Source organism: Ischnura elegans, chromosome 12 (assembly GCF_921293095.1).
Source record: "Ischnura elegans chromosome 12, ioIscEleg1.1, whole genome shotgun sequence".
NCBI classification, from domain to species: domain Eukaryota; kingdom Metazoa; phylum Arthropoda; class Insecta; order Odonata; family Coenagrionidae; genus Ischnura; species Ischnura elegans.
In genome coordinates, this window is record NC_060257.1 from 60,931,805 (window position 1) to 60,953,561 (window position 21,757).

The following is a 21,757-nucleotide window of genomic DNA, read 5'->3' on the forward strand; positions in this document are numbered from 1 at the left end:
TTTAACGAAACGTTAACGATTACTTCCTGTAGCTTACTAAAGTTTTCGAGCAAGGTTTCCGCGGTACCATTTTCCGTTTAACGCTGACCACACATTATAACCGGCCCTTACACTATATTATATGAACGATTAATACTATAAATTGATATTAAAAATGATCGAAAACAGAAATTAGCTACGCAAAAACATTGCAGTCGATGGAAACCAAAAATAAAAAAAACATACAATTTAAAAAAAAACCAAGAAAATATCCGCTCATATACTTGCAAATATTTAATTGTTATTGAAGAGAAATAGGTATAAATACCGTTCGAATAGCTGAATTTTTTAAACGTCAGGAATATTTAATGCTGCAATTTATTGAATCTAAAAGATGCACATACCAAGAAATATATCTGAGGCAATTTTTGAAAATTATTCCCGAGGTTTGTTGTGCAGAAATCCTTGTGTGTAATATGGTGATTACTATTATTTAAGAAGAATAAACTCGGCCCCATGCAAGAGAACTGGCTGAATTATGACCGTGCATATTATATTTTTTGTACATCTTGACAGGAGTTTTTTTCTTCAATAATTTTGATAGGCTCCAGTAACATCTATAAGCTGCATTTAATCTCATTTGTATCCCTTATTCTACTCTACTTCGGCTGTAAATGGTAACTCCCAAAAAAATAAAATAAATATTCACCAGGAAAATTTAAAACCGTTTAAGACTGAAGCATTTGAAACACTTAATTGGTCGCACCCCAAAACTTACATAACTGGTCGCGTCGGGTAACTATGGCCGATGCAAATAAATTGCTATCAATATTTACGCAGGAAACATGCATAGGAATAGGCATTTTATAAAAAGAGGGAAATATAAGGAGCGTTACAACATTTGAAGAAATCAGCCTGAGTTATAAAACAGACTAATCCAAGACGAAAACAAAATATAGCGTCGGGTCAAAGGCAGAAAAATCTGATACGCTCACGGTCGCGTCGAGTCAAAGCATCGGTTGCAGCGAAACAAAGCAATGCTTTAAAAATCCAACTTTTCTCAGCAGTTGAATTACAAGAAATAATACACTAGAAAAAAATTCCAATTTCGAATGGCGTTATTTTATTTTAAAAAATCATCTAAGAAAATGATCCATCCATAGTCGGGTCAATATGACCGAATGAGATCAATTAAGGGTTAAATACATAGCATACCTTTTTTCATGTTATTCTCACCTCACCATCGAAATAGGGCACATAATTTGCGCAGCACAACGTTGTCAACCGAAAATCAAACAGACCCCGAGGGAAAATACACGATTGGAAATAATAAATAAACTGTTTGCGCGAGAGGCAGAAACTGGACGCCACATAAATAATAGCGTAGCCGTGAAGAGCGTAAACTGTGGTTATGCCCATTAAAAATAAACGCAGGCGGACAGATAGCATTTTCAAACGCTGCAATGCGCTAGGACTCGCATTTACCTGAGATGATCATTCACCCGAAACATTTATAAACACACGTTGCAAAGGATTACTTTTATTCTACTTTGCAGAGTGGGCCTATTTAAACGAATTACCCTACATTTGGCTTTAGAGGCGATTCACAAAATTTTTCTGTCGGAGCAGAAATAAAAGAAGCGTGTTCTATCACATATTTTATCACAAAAAACAAAAGTTGGTCCTCCACCAGGGAATGATTATTGCACTATGCTTGACATTAGCATCAACAAACATGTTTATCCTATGCGAAAACCGTATTTAAAATATTAATCAACCAGACGACTTACACACAACTGGTAAAATATATCTTGTTTGATAAAATGAATTACCATGGAATTATCCTGAATTACACGGAAAACCTTTTTTTACAAGAATCTTTTATAATATTTCAGAATGGCTATTGATTTTCGCTCTTATGTAACATTAAAAATCGTTCAACTAATCGCTTAAGTTTCGTTCTTTAATACGAAAAGCATCAGGGCTATAGCTTCAGAAACATAACGAAACTAACATACTTTCCATGATAACTGTATGCAATTTTTGAAACTGAAGCCCAAGTAATATTCGCATGAGAGAACGACACGTTAGCGATAAGTTGAACGTTTTTTTAATATTGTCTACTACTAAAACTCCATAACCTTTGAAAAGCTTTATAAAAATGAGTGGTCAATAACAACAAGGTAGTTATTCCTCATACATTGAATACCTTTTACCTTATTTGCACGAAAACGAAGGGCCACTAATCGCTAATAATTAATACATGGAATTTGAAATATCACATCAAGAAACACACATTCAAATCGAACATCGTATTGTACTAAAATACCAATTAATATGTGCCACAAATAGCCTCTGCCCTACGCCGATGTAATACCATGGAATTACCCTGGATTGCCTGTTTTAGTAAGAATACTTACTGCCGTTTACTTTCTATTAAAAAAGTCCAAAAATTTAGAAAAAGAATTCTGTGTTCTTCACAAAAAATGTAGCGAATATTCCGGCCGACGGAATTTGAAATAGCCTTCTAATTACTGAATCGCAAATCGCCCAGTAATGGCCTTTACTAGTCGAAATAGCCTAAATCTACCGAGAAAAAAAACATAAGCTTGGAAGTAGCTCTAACCTATTACTCTACATTAATCAAATAAATGAGTTTTAAAAGGGAATGTTTTCCTCTGATTTTCATCCGAAAGTGTGCGCTTATTTTTTAACATACGTTTTTGTTTTCTAACCTCTAATTTTCAGAGAAATTACAGGCGAATTACTTCACGCGTCTAATTGGATAAATAAAATACGTACCACTATTATTAGCCCTTATTTATAATCGAATTCGATTAAATGTGAATTAAATACAACGGCTAAAGTAATTTAGAGCAATTTCCAATAAACTCTTTTAAGTAGTAAATAAGCCTTCATAATCTCTTTACGTGCGATCTCGTGGTTCCATTAAGCTTACAAATTAATATCTATCGATTGATACGTACAATCCCAGATAAACGCCTAGTTTAAGCACTTGAGTCAGAGGAAATTAAATTTTCTGGGTCGTCATTGCTAGTTATGAAATCAAAGGGAATTGTTATTTGATTTCATCGAATGTCTAGTAACTTAAAATAAGGATTTAGTTTTCTGGTAAAATTTTTATGCCGTTATATTAGTATCCATTTATATTTCATTAAGCACCTGGTCCCAATTCGCAAATTTCTTGTAGCCAAACAGTCTGAAACAGCCTTTGGCTGCAGCAACATCATTAAGTTCATTGTGTGGACTATAGCCCATAAAATGGAATCAAAATCCATGAAATAAAATCGTTATAACATCCCTTAATTGATAAGGTTTATGAAAAAAATTACGACGGTATGTAAATAAAGAACCTGAACTTTCCCGGGTGAATAGTACGGATGAAAGCTTCTCGGGTTTCCAACCAGGTCAGAGTTTGCATGTTGTAGGCCTACACCATACAGAACCTGACCCGGTTGGAAACCCGAAAATCTTTCATCCACGATATATTAATAATAAAATTATGAAGAACAATGAACTCATTTTAAAAATGGGTAAATTATAATATATTGGTCAGAAACCTGCAAAATACTTCGTTCACTTCCCAACGTTTGTCATAAATTTTTGAGCAGAAAAGGTATGTGCGGGATGATTTACAAGCTAGTACTGAGTTTCAAAATCCTTCATCCCTTCACGAAAAATTTTTCCTCGAATAAAAATCCAGGCGCATCAGATGATTTACATAAAAAGAATAAAACATAGTGAAAATTTGCAACGGTTCCGCAAAAAAATGAAATTTTGTCAGAAAAGTAGCACAACAATAACATGCAACTTGAAAATTCTTTGCAGAGGAACTCATCTCCTTACACGTTACGAAATTTGAGATAAGGCTAAATTATACGAGCGGATAAAATTATAAATGCGTCGCCTACGTTCTGAAATGGGCTCTTGGTCATCACCAGAGAGCGTAAAATTTTGAGGAAGGATGACATAAAATGAAAACTCGACTCGTCCATGACACAACCAGGGAAAACACTCGTTTAAAGCGGAAAAGTGGGAAAGAGAAATGCAATACAATGGCATTTCACTACAGTAAAGAAGGAATTCAAGAATAGATCGAAATTCACAAATTCAAGACACGATTGCTACAGAACGGAAAAGAAAATGGAATGAAACTGTTTACCCAGCGACTGATCCCTTCAAATGGATAAACGTACGGGATAAGAAAAGCGAGAGGCGAAAAGTTTGCAAGGCAATTTTAGAGGAAAAAAAGCAGCAGAAGCAAGCTAGATAGATGATGATAACGCAACCTAACGCGTTATGACTTTATGACGCTATGACATCTTTTCCCAGGGAAAAATTATTATCAATCACCACGGTTACGTTCTTCAACCAGATCAGCTGAAAATAAAATTTACGAAAGTAAACTAGTGTTTTTACCTGCACTTATAGTGGTATTTAATTTTACTATAGCCAACGGAAATCTAATAATTACAGTAATAAAGTATATTTTTAAGGATATTCCCACTAATGAAGTGGCTAATAACTACAGTGTTCACACATTAATAGAAGCATCGTGATTGATGGTAAAAATCCAATAAAAATCAGGGGCGAAATACTAGTGATTTTATAATTAATCGTAGCGGGCGTAACTTCCATCGCGTGGAAATCCATCATCATAGGAATAGAGGGATCAACAACTTTGCTATTTCCACATCGTATTTTATTGACACCGACCATGGTTTCGTTACAGAGTAACATTATCAAGGTGAAAATTCAGGTAAATTGACAGTATATACAGCAGATTTTCCCGACCCAAACTTCTGCTATATATACTGTCAATTTACCTGAATTTTCACCTTGATAATGTTACTCTGTAACGAAACCGTGGTCGGTGTCAATAAAATACGATATGGAAATAGCAAAGCTGTTGATCCTTAGTGATTTTAGTAGCATTTTTCACTCATTGCAGTGCATTTTCGGAACACAACTTAGCCACATCAAAATATCAGTAGGAGACTAAGTCCAAAAATTGCCAAACCAAGATGGCAGAACTTCGACCACGCCAAAAACTCGGATTTTCCTTTCCAAAGTATAAATCGGATCATCTTGGTGCGCTCAACCTAATGGAACCTTACCCCAGTCCTTCAGCCCACCCACCCATCCCTTACACCCTGGTGTTCCACGCCGCCTTCCCCAATGTCCTTCATGCCTCCCCGCCCTCTTTCTCTCTCTTGGGCACCCATCCGAATTTTATAGCTTTCCCCGCAAGAGCTTTACGGCCCTCTTTCGACATCCCTGCACGTTTCATTTTCCCTTACCATCCCGACCCACCCAAGGATACAGATAAAAGGAGAAGAGCAGGAGAGAGAGAGATAGACGCCACCTTGATCAGTTGCTTATCGCCCCTTCAGCTCTCAAGCAATTTTCTGCAATGGCTCGTGCAGTAATTTTCCTCAGATACACCGCTACAATTTGCATCCTCTTTAGTACTTGTTCATGCGGTGTCGTGAGTTCTACAGTCATGCTTTTTAGTTGTACCTACACCCTGATTTTGGTAGTCAAAGTATGCCGACTGTTTCCAAATGAATTGCGGTGTTGTAAATAATATTTGTTAAACTTAACTTACAGCCATAAATGGAGCATAAAATGAAAGAGCTACTCAAACAGTTGTTTTATAACAGTACGTATGTAAAACCAATCTTTCCGCCGTTCGCTGTTAGGAAGCGCTTGCAAAAATTACTCACAAGACAATAATCAAAGGGGAAGAAATCTTACATAGCCTTTACGTGTACCTGATGACGAATGGTGCATACATTGAACACCCTTACGCTTTTAAGTAAGACTATTAGGGTTGTTCTTTCACGTGCTATGTGATTTATAGTTGAAAGTTTAGCGTAATAAATGTTATTATAAATAGCGTTAAAACCCCGCAATTCCTTTTGAACTTTATTTTTATATTATACTCTATTTTAATTAAATTCTATTGGTAAATTTCATATAAGTATAACTGCATCCTTTTGACTTGTGTCGCTATTATTAATTTTGATTAGTTTTTATGGTTTTAGATAAAAATAACTAAATAAAGAAAAAATCTGCATTAGTAACATATATACATTCAAATCGCTATTAAAAATTATATTTTCTGCATCGGAACTGTAATGTTGTATTTTAACTAAAATTCCCAGCCAAAGAAAACCATTACTTCCCTCGCACAAACAAGCCACAACTTTGCTCTTTCGCTTTTTACACTAGTTTTTTTATTAGGCTATCAGAAAATTTACACTGAAACTACAAGCACAATGCCAACCATACAACTTCAATAAGGACACACCACATTACAAGTTATATATATATATTTTTTTATATCACGAGATGTGGGTCAAAACTTTGAACGACCCACATCTCGTGAAATAAAAAAATATATATATATAATAAGGGGTCGTGAAGTATAAAGTTTGAATTACAAGTTATAATTTTGGGGGATTCACAAATAGTGAGACATAGGTCCTACTGATATACAGTTCCACTATCTACACACTAGAAGACTATACATTGAGGTCATTAAATTAACATAAGGTATTGCGAACTAATTTATTGCTATGGGAAACAAGAAATATTGATAGCATAGTGGCATATGCAGTGGGCCGGTAAAATCCAAGGCTTCGTGGTTCGATTCCCCGTCTAAGGGAATTTTTTTCGCATGGCGATTCCTATGAAAGCAGAGTGAGATTAATAATAGAGTGACGTAGGAAACACGTCCTAATACATATGAATTGCCAAGGATTAAAAATTTTCCTGGACAAGGAATCGAAACACGGACCTTTAGCTCTACGGGCCACTGCGCAAACCACTACGCTACCCACGTTCCTAACAATAAGTAACCATGACAATAGGGTGGTTTCCTATTATTTTTTTATTGCCTAAATTGAAAGATTATTTCTCCAGGAGTACGCATTTCACGCTCTTAGATTTTTGAATGACGATATCTATTTTTCGCGATTAAACGAAAAGTGAATCATTTCAAGCGCGCGAGAACGCGACGGCTAAGTAGGAATGATAGGAAAAACTCCGCGTGACGTCGTTCTGGTTCCCGCTACCGCAAGTGAGGTGACCTTGGGGCGAGGCTCTGGACGCTGATACGACGCAGGATGCTAGCAGGTAGCAGAGTACCCTGCTAGCAGGTAGCGCTTGGCTTAAATAAGGATTATTAATACCCTACCAACAAAGGAAACTTTCAGATCTTAGGTAATTTTAATGTGTGATTATTAATAGATGTTTCCCTGAGCTCTGTGCCTCATGCATGCATTGGTAATCTCAGACAATATAAAACTCCTATCTACTCGTATAGAAACTAGGTCCCTGTGACGTCACGTGGAGTGGCATCGCATGGGCGCCAATCTGGCCTTTTTCAAATGAGGATAAAATTGACCATTGCCATTCGTCTAAAATGGGAATTATAAAACCAAATAATTTGTATATTATGAATACACTAATGGTGGGTAAAGAATCGCAATCAATGCATTTCGTTCTCTTTGATGAAGGAAACTACCCTATTGACAATTGTACCGAGTCTCATGGTAGTACTGGGTGTTACACTGTAGAAATATTACACTTCGCTACTGTGCTAAGTATGCAGAGTAAAACAAGGGGAATAAACATTCAGCGTTTCCCTTCTAGTCACTGATTCAAATCCCGAAATACAGATGACCTTTTACGACATTTTCTGAAAGTAAATCAAAACTTGCGTGAAGCGCTAAACGAGAGTAAACAGGTACTCACGATTTCTTTTTCAACGTGGCGGAAGAAATTAATATCTGCTCCTCGGTTTGACTCCGGCGGGTCCTTCAGAAGACAGCCACTCAAAAACTGTTATCACGAAGGGGGAAACCTCTTCACTAAAACTTTAAAAAGCAGCGCTCGAATGCCTCTCCCTCAAAATCGGTCTCTTTCGGTGAATCACGCTATCAGGCTCACATGATATCACTATCACTGCCACATTATCACTTGCAACGATTCATCTTAGCAGAGCAGCAAGAAAATTCTTTGAGGGTAAATAACCATTAGAAGGGCTATGATTAGGTGAATTTAACAGGATGGAAGTGATGTACTTCCTTTAAAATAGTCTTGATTTTCCATCTATAGCGATTATTTAATCGTTGTAAAGTTTAAATTCAATCTTGTCATCTTGAAAATCTCACGGAATATAGCAAGGGAGTGGCCTACCTCCGGCTCATCTTCATTAATGTTCTTACCCGCTAGATTTATCATACTTCTATAAAATACGTATTTTTTATAATCACCAAAGCAAAGAAAAACATTCCACTGGAAACGTTAACAAGAGCGATTTTCGGCTATTGTATAAGAGACCAAGAATAAAATAGCAAGATTCCACGACGAATTTCAAGTTCCTGAGAAGATCGCTAATTTGGTAATGTTTTTAAATCACAATTGTTTACTTATTAGTTACATTGGTTACACTGCCTTCATTAGCATATACAACTTATTCCTTCTAAGCCATATATGACTTTTCAGAAGGTTCATTTTATCCTACATTGTGGCACATTGAAAGCATAGCATTTATATTACACTTCAAATTTCAACTTTATAAACAAAAAAAAAACAATAACATGGCACAAATATAAATACACCAACGGATGAAGTTCGCCATATAAAAAATTTTAAATACACGAACGAATGAAGAAAAAATGTTTCATGGCGAATTTCATCTGTTGGTGTATTTAACTTTGCGCCAGTGCGCGTGACTGCGTACAGAGTCACTTGTTCCTGCAGTGCTATGTCACAAATAATTTTTGGAGCTTTGAAACAAAAATATGAGAATTTAATATAATTTGTAAATTTCATATTAATTAAAGAAATCACAAGTTTACAGCTTCACTAATTAACCATCCTTTCGTTTTTCTTTTAATATCGGCCAAAGATTTTAGATTACTATATAGAGCCTTTGGCATACAATTTAAGGTATGAGGTACAACATACTTCAACAACCTATTAGCGTACATGTTATTGCAAAGATACGTTTTCAACAAGGGACTGTCACGTTTATTAATAGAATTTGTATTATTAAATTGAACTTTGCGCTCTTTTTTGAAATAGTTTTCTATAATAATGAGCCAATTCAGCATTTTATTTTCAGCTTATATATTACATGCAGTACACTGTGATTTAAGGTCAGTATTACAGCAGTGGTTGAAACTATATCTATTAATTAACTTCAATATTCTCTTTTGGTTCTTTACAATTATTTTTAACTTAGTATTTGCCGCCAATTGCCGCCGACAGTGATTCCTTATCACAGTATGTTATCGATCGACATTTTTCCATCACTAGACGAATATCATTCTTGAAGTAGGTACATAACTTTATTCTTATTATCAGGACTGGCCTCGCATTATCGATTCAAACATTCAAATAATTGAATTCGAAGGAAAATTGCCAAAACTCCTATCTCTAATTCCAATCGGTCAAGACGTCATCGTTATTACTACGACAGGTAAAGAAATCGATATCGAAACTTGAAAAATAATGGAAACTTTCACCAAGCTGGAAAACCGATAAAAATTCAACACCAAATCTAAATTCCTGCGCCTCTATGGTTAGCCTTACCTACGAAGAATAAGTTATACTAACCTGTGCGTCTGTATTTACTGCTGTTGAGAAATCAGTAGGCTGTTCGAAGCGTAAAATTTTTCATGGGAAAAGTTTTCATGATCGTAGAAAAATGTTGTTTTCTACATTTTCGCACATAAAAAGTTGCTCGCAATAATCTATGCATCTATTCCGTTCACACCGTAAAAAATCAATGGATATATTGAATATTTGGTTTATTTTTAGGGTCCTTTCGCAGCCTTTCGCTGAAGACACATCTTTCATCATTTTTTTATGCCAGGTCGTAAAAAAACCCTTGGCGTAGTTCAACATCAGCGTCCCAGAAATATGCACGAGCAGCCAATTTTGCCCGGGGAACCGCTGTTTTGACATTCCTATACTTGAGAATTTCTTTTATTTTATTTCAACCGTCACTCCAACCCGTCGTCAGAGTCCTTATCTCGACCCGCGAACGCGGACGAAATGGTTCCCTACTCGAATGACATTTTCCATACCACCGTATCCTCTCCGGTCTCGTGTGTTGCGACATACATTCCCAGTACATCTCTGCTTTGCTATTCTTTTTAAACTTGGTCCAAAACAACGAAAATGTACTGTTTCTAAGTACGAGGGTCGTTCAACAAGGAATTCCCCCAAATAAAAAAAAAAGCCATTGATGTACATAGATCAATGTCCTTGTCGGTGCTTCACAATCGATGTTTGTTCTCTGTGCTGATGAAGTTTGACACCGTTCTAGCGGATGGCAGAACCGTAGTACAGCATTAAAATGGCATCTACGTTATCATCATGGCACTCACGTTAAAAGCAGTGGCATCTACGTTGGCATTAAATGGCATCTACGTTATCATCATGGCACTCACGTTAAAAGCAGTGGCTTTTAATTGAATAGGGTGGTTTCCTATTATTATTTATTGCCTAAATCGAAAGATTATTACTCCTGGAGTACGTATTTCACGCTTTTAGATTTTTAAATGACGATATCTATTATTCGCGATCAAATGAATAGTGAAAATTTTCAAGCGCGCGAAAACGCGACGCATAAGTATGAATGCTGGGAAAACTCAGTATGACGTCGTTCTGGTTCCCACTGCCGCAAGTGAGATGACCTTGGGGCGAGGCGTTGAGCGCTGATACGACGCAGGATACTAGCAGGTAGCAGAGTACCCTGGTAGCTGGTAGCGCTTGGCTTAAATAAGGATTATAACTAGGTAGAAACTAGGTCCCTGTGACGTCACGTGGAGTTGCATCGCATGAGCGCCAATCTGGCCTTTTTCAAATGAGGTTAAAATTGACCATTGCCAGTCGTCTAAACCGGTATTTCTAAAGCCAAATATAATTTTTATATTATGAAAACTCTAATGGTGGGTAACGAATCGCAATCAATGCATTTCGTTTTCTTTGATGAAGGAAACTACCCTTTTCTCGTGGGCGAAAAAGAAACTGAGGTTAAGATCAATAAACGTTTGTGTTCAGGGTATGACGATGCTGCAGTTGGTATGAGTACAGTTGGGCGATGAGTAAAGAAAGTTACAGTCTCAGCAGATGCAGAATCAGAGATCCATGATCAGCCACGCTCGGTATGCCTACGCCCACAAGACAAGAGATTTTAGCGCCAGGGAATACATGCTTTCCCAAAATGTTGGCGCACGGCCTTAGAACTTTATGGGTACTACGTAGAAAAATAGGGAATGAACAAGTCATGTTAATGCATATTGACACCAAATTCTGATTCTTAAGAATACATAGCGATGGCTAAGTTCTAACAACACGTATCTCAAAATTCGGCCGGTTTGAGACTGGTATCTTAAACAAAGTGTAATAACATTTAAAAAATAACATTCAAGCAAAAAAAACTCTTTATTTGCAAATGTTTGCTTCTTTTTCAGTTTCATGAATTTTTGGTTTTTAATTTCAGTGTGCAATCAAAAATATAAATCGTTTCTTATCCTCTCCTGAAAAGTTGCTATTTTTGAGATACGTGTTGTCAGAACTTAGCCATCGATATGCTCTAAGAAAGAAAAAATAAGAGGCACCTTCATATTTTTCAATTGTCAGAAAAACCCTGCTGTTTTTTCTCTATGTGTTTATTACTATCATAAGTTTATTATGTATTAGCTAGATAGGTAGAGGGTACTTTCTAAAGTTAAAAATACAAGAATACACATAAGAAAATAAATCATCAGTTAACACTTATGGGGTATGTTTCTATTTGGGAGCAAGGTGTGGACGTTAACAGAGGCAAAGAAGTAAAGAGTGGAGAGATTATTTTCGCACTAACGGCAACGAAACAATTTTCGTAAGGTTGTCCATTCAATTCAATTCAATTGAAACAGCAATACATATGTAAATTAAAAGTAACAGAGAGTTGCGCGAAAACTTCACAGAGGAAAAAATCATTCACCGGGACCGGGATTCGAACCCAATTAACTCAAGCAGGGATCGAGAAATCTCTGAAATTTCTCCACCACCGCCGGGATTTGAACGCGAAGAGATTGAACTTAAACAGGCATTCTAAGTACCACACCATCCCGATCACCAAGTACACACATTAGCCCATTTCCGCCAAGAATAATGTCCGCTGTCGATTTTGAAGATATTTAGATGTTTTGGTACTCTGGTCGTCTAAGTAAACCTTATTATATATTAAACCCTTAAAGTATTTCGCTGATGCATTCATCAAAGGTTTTTCCACTGGATAACCACTGGTCTCATGACTACACTGGGCGGATATGGTTTCAAAGTCTAAGGTACCTATCTATTTTCTACCAGCATAAAACAGGATCGGGCCCGAGCTCGTCCCCTTCTTAGGATAGTGGACGTCCATGGCCAGAGGGCGCCAGCCCCATGCAGGGGGAGGACGACCGGGGGTTGTGGGGGTATTTATAAATAGTTTTATTTACTCAAGACGGTGTTATTCATGCTGTTAAATGAGACATCATTATCATCAGGTTAACTGCTCAATGTTGGTATTCTGACTGTAAAATGTGTCAGTTTCGGAACAGGGGGGCTCCAAAGATTTCCAGGCTGGAGGGCGCACCGAAAAACACCGGGAAACCGGGTTCCGGTGTCCCGGCGGCCCAGCACGGGCTTGAGCAGGATTCAATCTTTAGGAAAAGCATATCTTTGGATACAGGAAATTTAAAATTATCTTTTCCATGTCTTTCTAATATTTCTTCTATCATAGCTTTTATCTTACATACAAAAAGTACACTGAAATTTCGCTTTGAGACCGTCTCTTTGAGCAAGGGGGATGGATTGTACCAGCTTCAAAAGTTATCAGCGGTATTTTTGACAAATCTTGCTGCTCCCCTCTATATCTTTGGCCTTCTATTCACTTCATTTGTCTGTTTTAAAAAAATTAATCTAAATTTTTCCCTTTCTAAATTCCTTATTAATTCAGTTACAATTGTATGTCTATCGTAACAATTTTTAACAAATCTGGCAACTCGCCTCTGTATTCAATTTGTGGCCATCTATGAATGTTGATATTTGTGATGCACAAAGGTTAAGAAAACACTTAGCTGTTTCACAAAATATAATATAATGCGACCGGTTTCGATACAGCGTATCATCATCTGGCAATTACAAGTATCAGTACACAGAATTTATACCCTTGAAGGCGTTAGAGGGGTGGTAGAGTGGAGGTGGAGAAAGGGGGGAACTTCGGAGTATCCATTATTGGATGCAATTAGTTTGATTGTGTTTAGGAGTTTAGCTCCTTCATCCTGTTGTAATTCGACAATGAGAAGTGGTGTCTTGAATTGCGGTGTATTATTTGGTGGAGGGGGTAAGGGAAGGGAAGGTAGGTTTGGGAAGTACGTCGCTTATGGTGGAGTGACCCATCAGCGACGTACTTCCCAAACCTACCTTCCCTTCCCTTACCCCCTCCACCAAATAATACACCGCAATTCAAGACACCACTTCTCATTGTCGAATTACAACAGGATGAAGGAGCTAAACTCCTAAACACAATCAAACTAATTGCATCCAATAATGGATACTCCGAAGTTCCCCCCTTTCTCCACCTCCACTCTACCACCCCTCTAACGCCTTCAAGGGTATAAATTCTGTGTACTGATACTTGTAATTGCCAGATGATGATACGCTGTATCGAAACCGGTCGCATTATATTATATTTTGTGAAACAGCTAAGTGTTTTCTTAACCTTTGTGCATCATGAAGGAGTTTCACCATGTTACGCCAACCACCATCGCATTTATTCGTTGATATTTGTCTTTTTAAAGAAGATTTGACCTAAAATATTCCCTTTCTAGATTCCAAATTGATTCAGTTACACTAGTACGTTGATCGTAGCAATTTTTAACAAATCTTGAGACTCCCCTCTGCATTCAATCTATGGCCATCTATGAATGTTTACATTTGTCTGTTTAAAGGAGATTTAATCTAAAAGTTTCCCATTATAGATTTCAAATTAATTCAGTTACACTAGTATGTTGATCGTAGCAACATTCAACAAATCTTGCTGTTGGTCTCTGTATTTCATCTTTGGCCATATATGAATGTTAGCATTTGTCTGTTTAAAGAACATTTAATCTAAAATATTCCCTTTCCAAATTCCTAATTAATTCAGTTACTCTAGTATGTTGATCATAGCAAATTTTAACAAATATTGCTACTCGCATCCATATGTAATCTGTGGCCATCTATGAATGCTGACATTTTTCTGTTTAAAGAAGATTTAAACTAAAATTATCCTTTTGAAGATTCCTAATAAATTCAGTTACACTAGTACGTTGATCGTAGCAATTTGAACAAATCTTCCTGCTCGCCTGTGTGTTCCATCTGTGGCCATCTATGAGATTTGAAATTTGTCTGCTTAAAGAAGATTTAAAGTAAAATTTTCCCTTTCTAAATTCCTAATTAAATCATTACACTGGGATGTTAATCGTAGCATTTTTTTTAACAAATATTGCTACTCGCATCCGTATTCAACCTGTGGCCATCTATGAATGTTGATATTGGTCTGTTTAAAGAAGATTTGACCAAAAAAAATTTCCATTACTAAATTAAAATTAATAGTTGCACTAGTATGTTGATCGTAGCAAATTTTAACAAAAATTTCTACTCGCATCCGTATTAGATCTGTAGCCTCCTAAATGAATGTTGACATTTGCCTATGGCTGACTATAAGATTTAATTTAAAAATATTTCCCATTCCAAATGGGTTAAAGCAACTGGAAACCGGAGAGAAGTTCCAGAAGAACCGACCAACCTTGAGGGTGGTGAAGAAGCTGTGTGTCTTCTGCGCGACGGACACCCTCTCGCTGAGCTGAGGGACGCTGGTGGCGCCGCGGCCGGAGGCGACGGGAACCGGCGGCGACCCCCGTCCCCTCGGGGAGATGGATCCGTCCCTGCAGTGTCGCCCCCAAGGGCCCTCGCGGCCCTCCCGCCCCTCCGCCCCCGGGCCCCCGCCGCCCCCTCCGCCCCCGCCACCCTCCTTGTCCCCGCAACCGCCTCCGCCACTGCTCAGGTCGGACGCGGACTTGGAGAGGTGGCGAACCAGAGGGACGCCACTTGCTTGCTCCACCTCCACATTCAGTCGGGTTCTTTCCGCTGCAATACAACAAACAAAACAAAAAAGAAGAGAAAATTAGATGCATAGTAATAATTAAAATAATAACTATATTAATAACAATAATAATAATTAGGTACGAGCGCGCTGCGCCCGCTCCCAGCGGGCTTCCCCCACTCTTTTCAATGCAGGTCCACAGAAATGACAGGCGCGTTTCTAATTTTTAAATGTACAAAATTTAATTGGAATGTTCATGTACAAATTGAGGTCGGAGGACCTCTTTAAACACAAAATTGGAAGTAATTACACTATCCTCTGTTAAACGCACATGATGACTCATACTTACGTATCAACAGGAGACTTGAATGTGGAATCAGCCGCGTTTTGATAAAAGTTATTTAAAGAATGCGAGATATTGTTGAAAATGAACAAATGTATCATTCTGTGCGCCGTTAACGTCAGGAATATCTACCGGTTTTTGTTTTTTTTATTATTTAAAAACCAATTTTAGGAAACAACAGCAATATTTAGGAAATAAGATATGCCGTCGCATGTTTTCTGATAAATTCTGTGCATTTTGGTAACTCATTTGTAGAGTTTGGCTGCGTATAAGTTGAGAAAAAGGTATCTATACAGCAGAAATAATATAGAAGATTGACGGATCCAGAATTTTTTTCGGATCCGGTTTCGGATCGGATCCTTGATTTTCGGAGCCGGATCTTTCGGATAGGATGTTTTCGGATCCAAATGCATTTTCAAATTCCTAACGCTGGGATTCCCCCGATGATTGTTCAATCTCTTGGGAAGAGTCACACTATGTGCCAGTCGTATTTTGCTATTTTTATTTTCCACGGCTGAAATTCTGCTTCGTAACCTCTGCGAGAGCTTTCAAACAAAACGGTTCATGAGTAGGACAAGAATCGCATGCGACGGCGCATTCGAAGAGAGAATCTCTTCAATCCAATTCTCTTTCCATCCTTATGGGTGCATTCACTGAAGCTATTATTTAAAATTTCGGATCCAGATCCGATGTCTTCCGCGACTTTGGATCCGATGTATCCGATGAAGGGCAATATCCGCGGATATTTGGATCCGACGTATCCGATCCGACCATCCCTAATAATAATATGGTGTACCACTTTCACATTACGTCGAAAAGACAATCGCCGGGTATAAAAAAGTCGGATCCGCAAGACCATTTAATCTTTGCGTACCATAGAACAAAGCTTAGTGCTATTGGCCTTTGATCGTAATAATATACGACGCTTTATGCCGTTGAAGCTTCCTGGTTCCGCTTTCAGTTTTTTTAACTTGGTTTTTACTACAAATACAAACACTCCATGCAAACCTAACTTAATCGGTAGAATAATTTAATAATAATAATATGTACTTTATTACGATCGATCAATTATCACAGATGAATACAATCCATAGCAATTTACCTGATCCGATGCTGCACGATAAAAATCACAATACAACATACAAGGTAGACACTCCTGTACCTTATACACTCAGTATCACAAAAAAATATACCACCTGAATGGAAAAGTATGGAGAAATTAAAGAGGAAGTTAAGTTGATGGTATGCGGCGTAACTTTGTGAAATCGATTCATCAAGAAAAAGAAGAAACTTAGTGCTTTCACATGAAATACTTATTCACACATTTACACGATCATGGTTTCAACGTAAGACGTCATTATCAGGTCTTACGTTGGATGAGGTCTTTCGTTGAAACCATGGCCGTGTAAATGTGTGAATAAATATTTCATGTGAAAGCACTAAGTTTCTTCTTTTTCATTTTTCATAGGAAATTAAGTGATTACGGAAATCAGAGAAAGTACGCATCATACCAATTACTATCTCTGTCACAGGCGAAGTGCATAACTCAATGCATCAAGGTCCTAAAAATATCGGATTACCGAAAAACTTGTTCCTTGAAGCAATTTTAAATACAATGTCGAACTGTCAGAAAATATTTGAAATTGGAAGAAAAAAAGCAAACCAAGATAGAGCGAGTCCAACTCCAGGAATGTTCATATCGGATTAGAGAGATGGCTGGAAAGTTCCAGTTCTTATTTAAACTAGAATAAGTTGTGTACCTAAAAACAGCTATGCAACGTAAAGCAGATATTATTGAAGAGAACATTCTGGAAGAGATTTTAGATCAAAGTATCACGTATAAGAATATGATAAATTAAATTCACCAACAAGCTCGCCCAACGATCAAAGGTTATCCTTAATTTCCAGGTGACATCATTTCATCTTTCAAGGACGGTAATAACAGAAAGACTAAATTAACTTCTTTTCAACGAGATACCTCCGGGAGATCAGTTCACCACACAGATAGGGAAAGACCCCTCCCAGCAACAGGCCAATTTTCTTTAATTTTAGAATGTTTTGGTTTAAAACATTACACAAAAGAGCCTAGATAAATATTTTTTTGTTGAATAAAAACTTTTGGACTATGTCGCCGAGTCAATTCTTGGGTGGCCCCAACATTTCCGACCGATGCTTGTCGCTTTCTCAAGGGATTCTCTAGAGAAAGGGACCAGCATCGGTCGGGAAACGTTTGGGCCTTCCAAGAATTGACGCGGCGACATAGCCCAAAAGTTTTTATTCAACATGACGAGTACCCGCGAAAGTTTTTGTTCACTACCACCATGATCTTCCCATGAAAAGTAAAAAATTTAGCATATTATGATACAGCGAGTCCAAGTCAGGTACTTTCATTCTGGATTCTAGAGATGGAAAGAAAGTTCCAGCACTAACTAAAAATAGAAAGAGTCTTGGTGCTAAAAACAAAAATATCACGATAAATATTTTTTCGTTCACTGCCACCGCAAACTTTCCATTAAAGGAAGAAAAATATATCGCACCAAGATAGAGCTAGTCCAAGTCGGGGATTTTTCATACCGGATTCCTGAGGAGGACGTTTTAGTTAATCAGGTTTTAGTTGTCATTAAAAATATAAAGAGTTTTCTTGTTAAAAACAACAATATAACGTAAGCAATATATTATTTAAGAAAATATTCCGGAAGAGATTTGGGGTCAAAGTATCAAGCATAAGAACATGGAATATTAAAATCCCCAACAAGCTCACTCAACGATCAAAGGTTATCATCAATTTCCAGATGACATCATCTCATCTCTCAAGGACGGTAACCACAGAAAGACTTAATTAACTTATTTTCAATGAGATACCTCGCGGGAGATCAGTTCGCCACACAGAGGGGGAAAGACCTTTCCGAGCCACAAGCCACTTTCCGTTAATTTGCTCCGACCTTGATGGCTCCTTTGCCAAAAGGAAAATATTAAGGGTGCCGAAATTGCTTTTCGTGCACATTTTATTTTCTTCCGTGTCATAAATGAAGTGTGATTACTAGGATCGTGTACGGGGAAAACGATGCTTATCAGCACGGAAAGCATGCCTGAAAAAAATAATAAGACGCTGGAAAAGCCTTCTCTGAACTCAATCTCAGTCACGATACGGAAGTCTTTCAAAGCTGAGGAAAAATTAAATTTGAAATTACCATCAGTTTGAGACATTCCGCGTGAAATATGCAAAAGACGTTGCCTAAAGTAATCTAGAGTTCATGGGGAGTATCTTGGGAAGGTCTTGTACTGAAAACTGAAAGATAAATTCCACTGCACTTCCATCGAATAAGCCAATGAGAGATAGATATTTTAAATAAATTTACATAAAATTGGAAATAAATATTTGCTTTGAGTCATGAAAGGGGAACGACTCTCTCACTCAACGGGTCGTATTTTCTCGTTTTTCATGACATACTACTTGCTTCAAACTCTAATTGCCATTTTCGAATATTCATCATTTTCATCATCATTACGAAATGAATATGAAATTTTTACTTGCCATAAAATACTGAAGCATAATTTCCAAATTCTCATGCATTGACAAGGGTCTACTAGCATCTGAAAATTTCAAAATTAGAGGGCCGTTTTTTTCAACCTCCGATGGTTTATGAGCATAAGACGAAGAGATCGATAAACAATTATTTAATCGCTAAATGTTGAGCACGCTTGTGATGTCCTTTCCACATAATCGCCTCGGCGATTGAGGAATTGGTCGTGCCTGTGGAGAAGCTTAATTACACCTTCTTCATAGGATGTTGCCGCCAATGACTTCCTACGAATTTCGCCTTTGCCCTGAAGCTCATCACCCGTTTGAAAACGCTTCCCTCCCAGCCACTTCTGCATTTCAGCGTAAAGATGGAAATCATACGGCATTATGTCGACATTACACGGGTGATCGAAAATGTCCCATTGAAATTGCTCAAGGAGCAGTTGGGCTGCATTGCGGTTATTCGGCTGTTTTAGACTGAAAATGATATTTTATTACAACATTTTAATTACAAAATATTTATTAAGCCTTGAAACGAAGCATCTCTTTCCCATTTAATTTAATAACATTTCCCTCGAAAATGAATAATTTATATATCATTCTGAATCAGGAACAGCCGTTAATACTGGCCTCATATTTCTGCTATTAAGGCCTGTTCACACGGTACACTGACACGTACGAGGTAATGTGTGAATGCATGAACAATTTTGGTGGACCGGAGCGAAACATGTACGAATGCATGAAGCAAATCAGAACAGGTTTTATTTTCTGATCATGCGTTCGCACAAGTTGGGAAATTACCCGGTGCATTTTGGCATTCATTCACGGGTTCATACATTTCGACATTAAGTCGTCCGTGTCAATGTATCGTGTAAACAGGCCTTTGAGCATAAATTCATACCCATATCCTAAGCCACCCGATGTTTCAAATACACTGAGAGAGAAAATCGCACGATGAAATATTAGGCTTTATGAGAACCACAACAGTGGACACTCGCCCTGAACAAATCTCATGACGGACGGACTCAGGTGAACACATTGGCTTATTTCCTGATGTAAATATATTAATTTGGTATTTAAATGCCTTTAAATTATCATCAAAAAGCTCATCGTCCGTTTGACAACGCTTCCCTCCTAGCCACATCTTCATTTTCAGTAAAAATGGAAGTCACGCGGCACTATGTCGGCTTTACACGGGTGATCGAAAATGTCACGTTGAAATTGCTCAAGGAGCAGCTGGACTGCATCAGCGCTGAGATGACGGGCGTTATCATGAATCAGAATACTTTCAGAAGTCCTTCTTTTGTTTTGAATGGGAATGTTTCAAACTGTTTCACATTCTAGCCACAGTTCATTAAAAGAAATCCTCTTTCATCGGGATAAAGATCAAGACATGTCAATGCCGAGGCTATTCGGGGAATTTTCTGTCTCACCGCAGTGCACAATTGGCGAGAGAATAAATTGAGACAGCGTAGTTAATGATATAGCTACTAACCTTAAACAAACGACTTACGATCAGATGTGACTTGAGGGTGTGGTACGGAGGACGCGAATTTTCCCTAACTGAGCAGTACCCGCCTGTCGCTTGCATGGTATTTTTTATGAGCGATCGGAGATTGAAAAAACGCCGCCCACGTAATAGCTTAAGTTTGAAATGTAAAAAAGACCTTGCGAGTGTCAGTGGTGCGTCCTCTAAACCACCTCGTGTAAAACAGTTTTCAATGGCTTCAAGGCACCAGCTGACATCTTAAAAAGGAAACTGGAAAAGGGTGAATGAAGAACAAACAGCTTCCAAAGGAACTTCCCACTCACACCACATTTTTTCCCTTTGGAGGAAAGAAAATCACATAAACACTGCTCACGTTGGGTGTCGGGAAACGCTACAAGACGTTTTGCGAATTGATTTTTCCATTTGACCGCTTTTTTTCCGAATGACTTCTTCTCCAATCTATTTTTAGAACCTTCCGTCTCCCACAGACATTTTCCTCTACATTTCAATCGAATTTTCCCCACATTACAACTTTTCTAACGAAATTTCAGTTTTATAGTGTATTCAAGAGTGATTTATCAATATCAAATTTACAAAATACTTAACGTGCAAATACTTGGAGTACTTATTAAAACTACAAGTGAAAATCCGGGCTAACATTTAGTACTACAGATACTAATGCAGATACAGCAGTTCGCAATGTAGGTGTAAATCATTACTGCCAATATTATAACTGTAGGAAGAAAAGTTGATTCAATGAAAAAGCAAGAATCGTTAACTTAGACGCCCGAGAAGAATCGTCACCTATGATAAATTACGTGGAAAAGATAACCATATAAGAACGATTTCTGCACATGGACGTGAGGTATCATTATTGCCTAAGGAGCCAATTTGAATGACATTCAACAGCAGTCAACACATTCAAAAATAATAAATAAATATTTTGGAATACCTTCTCAAAAGAAAGCACAATTTGTCAGTAACCTTAGAGGAAAGTAATATTAGGAAAAGAATTAGATAAAATAATTTAAAAAAATTAAAATTCATGTACCTCATCATGCATACAATAGTTTTTTTTATGGTCCCACGATTTTTTCCCTAAGTTTAGTAAAAAAATAACCAAAGTTATGTATGCTATTACATGGTAACCTGCAATACATACCATATTGAACTATTCTTGTGACAAGCTATCTAATTATGCCAACTTTTTTTGATTGAAATATTCGACCATTAAACAGTTTTCATCAGTTAATTTCCAAAAAT

The 21,757-nt window shown here is 37.5% G+C and overlaps 1 protein-coding gene across 3 annotated transcripts in view; it reads right to left on the reverse strand.

Annotated features, from left to right (window-relative positions):
* LOC124169842 (multiple C2 and transmembrane domain-containing protein) overlaps window positions 1-14,989 on the reverse strand; it is a 251,284-nt gene extending 236,295 nt beyond the window's left edge. For all 3 annotated transcript variants that reach the window (XM_046548628.1, XM_046548629.1, XM_046548627.1), the window contains exon 1: window positions 14,843-14,989. The gene's annotated coding sequence lies outside the window, so the exon portion shown is untranslated. The remainder of the gene's footprint in view (window positions 1-14,842) is intronic.
* Window positions 14,990-21,757: the final 6,768 nt, after the last annotated feature.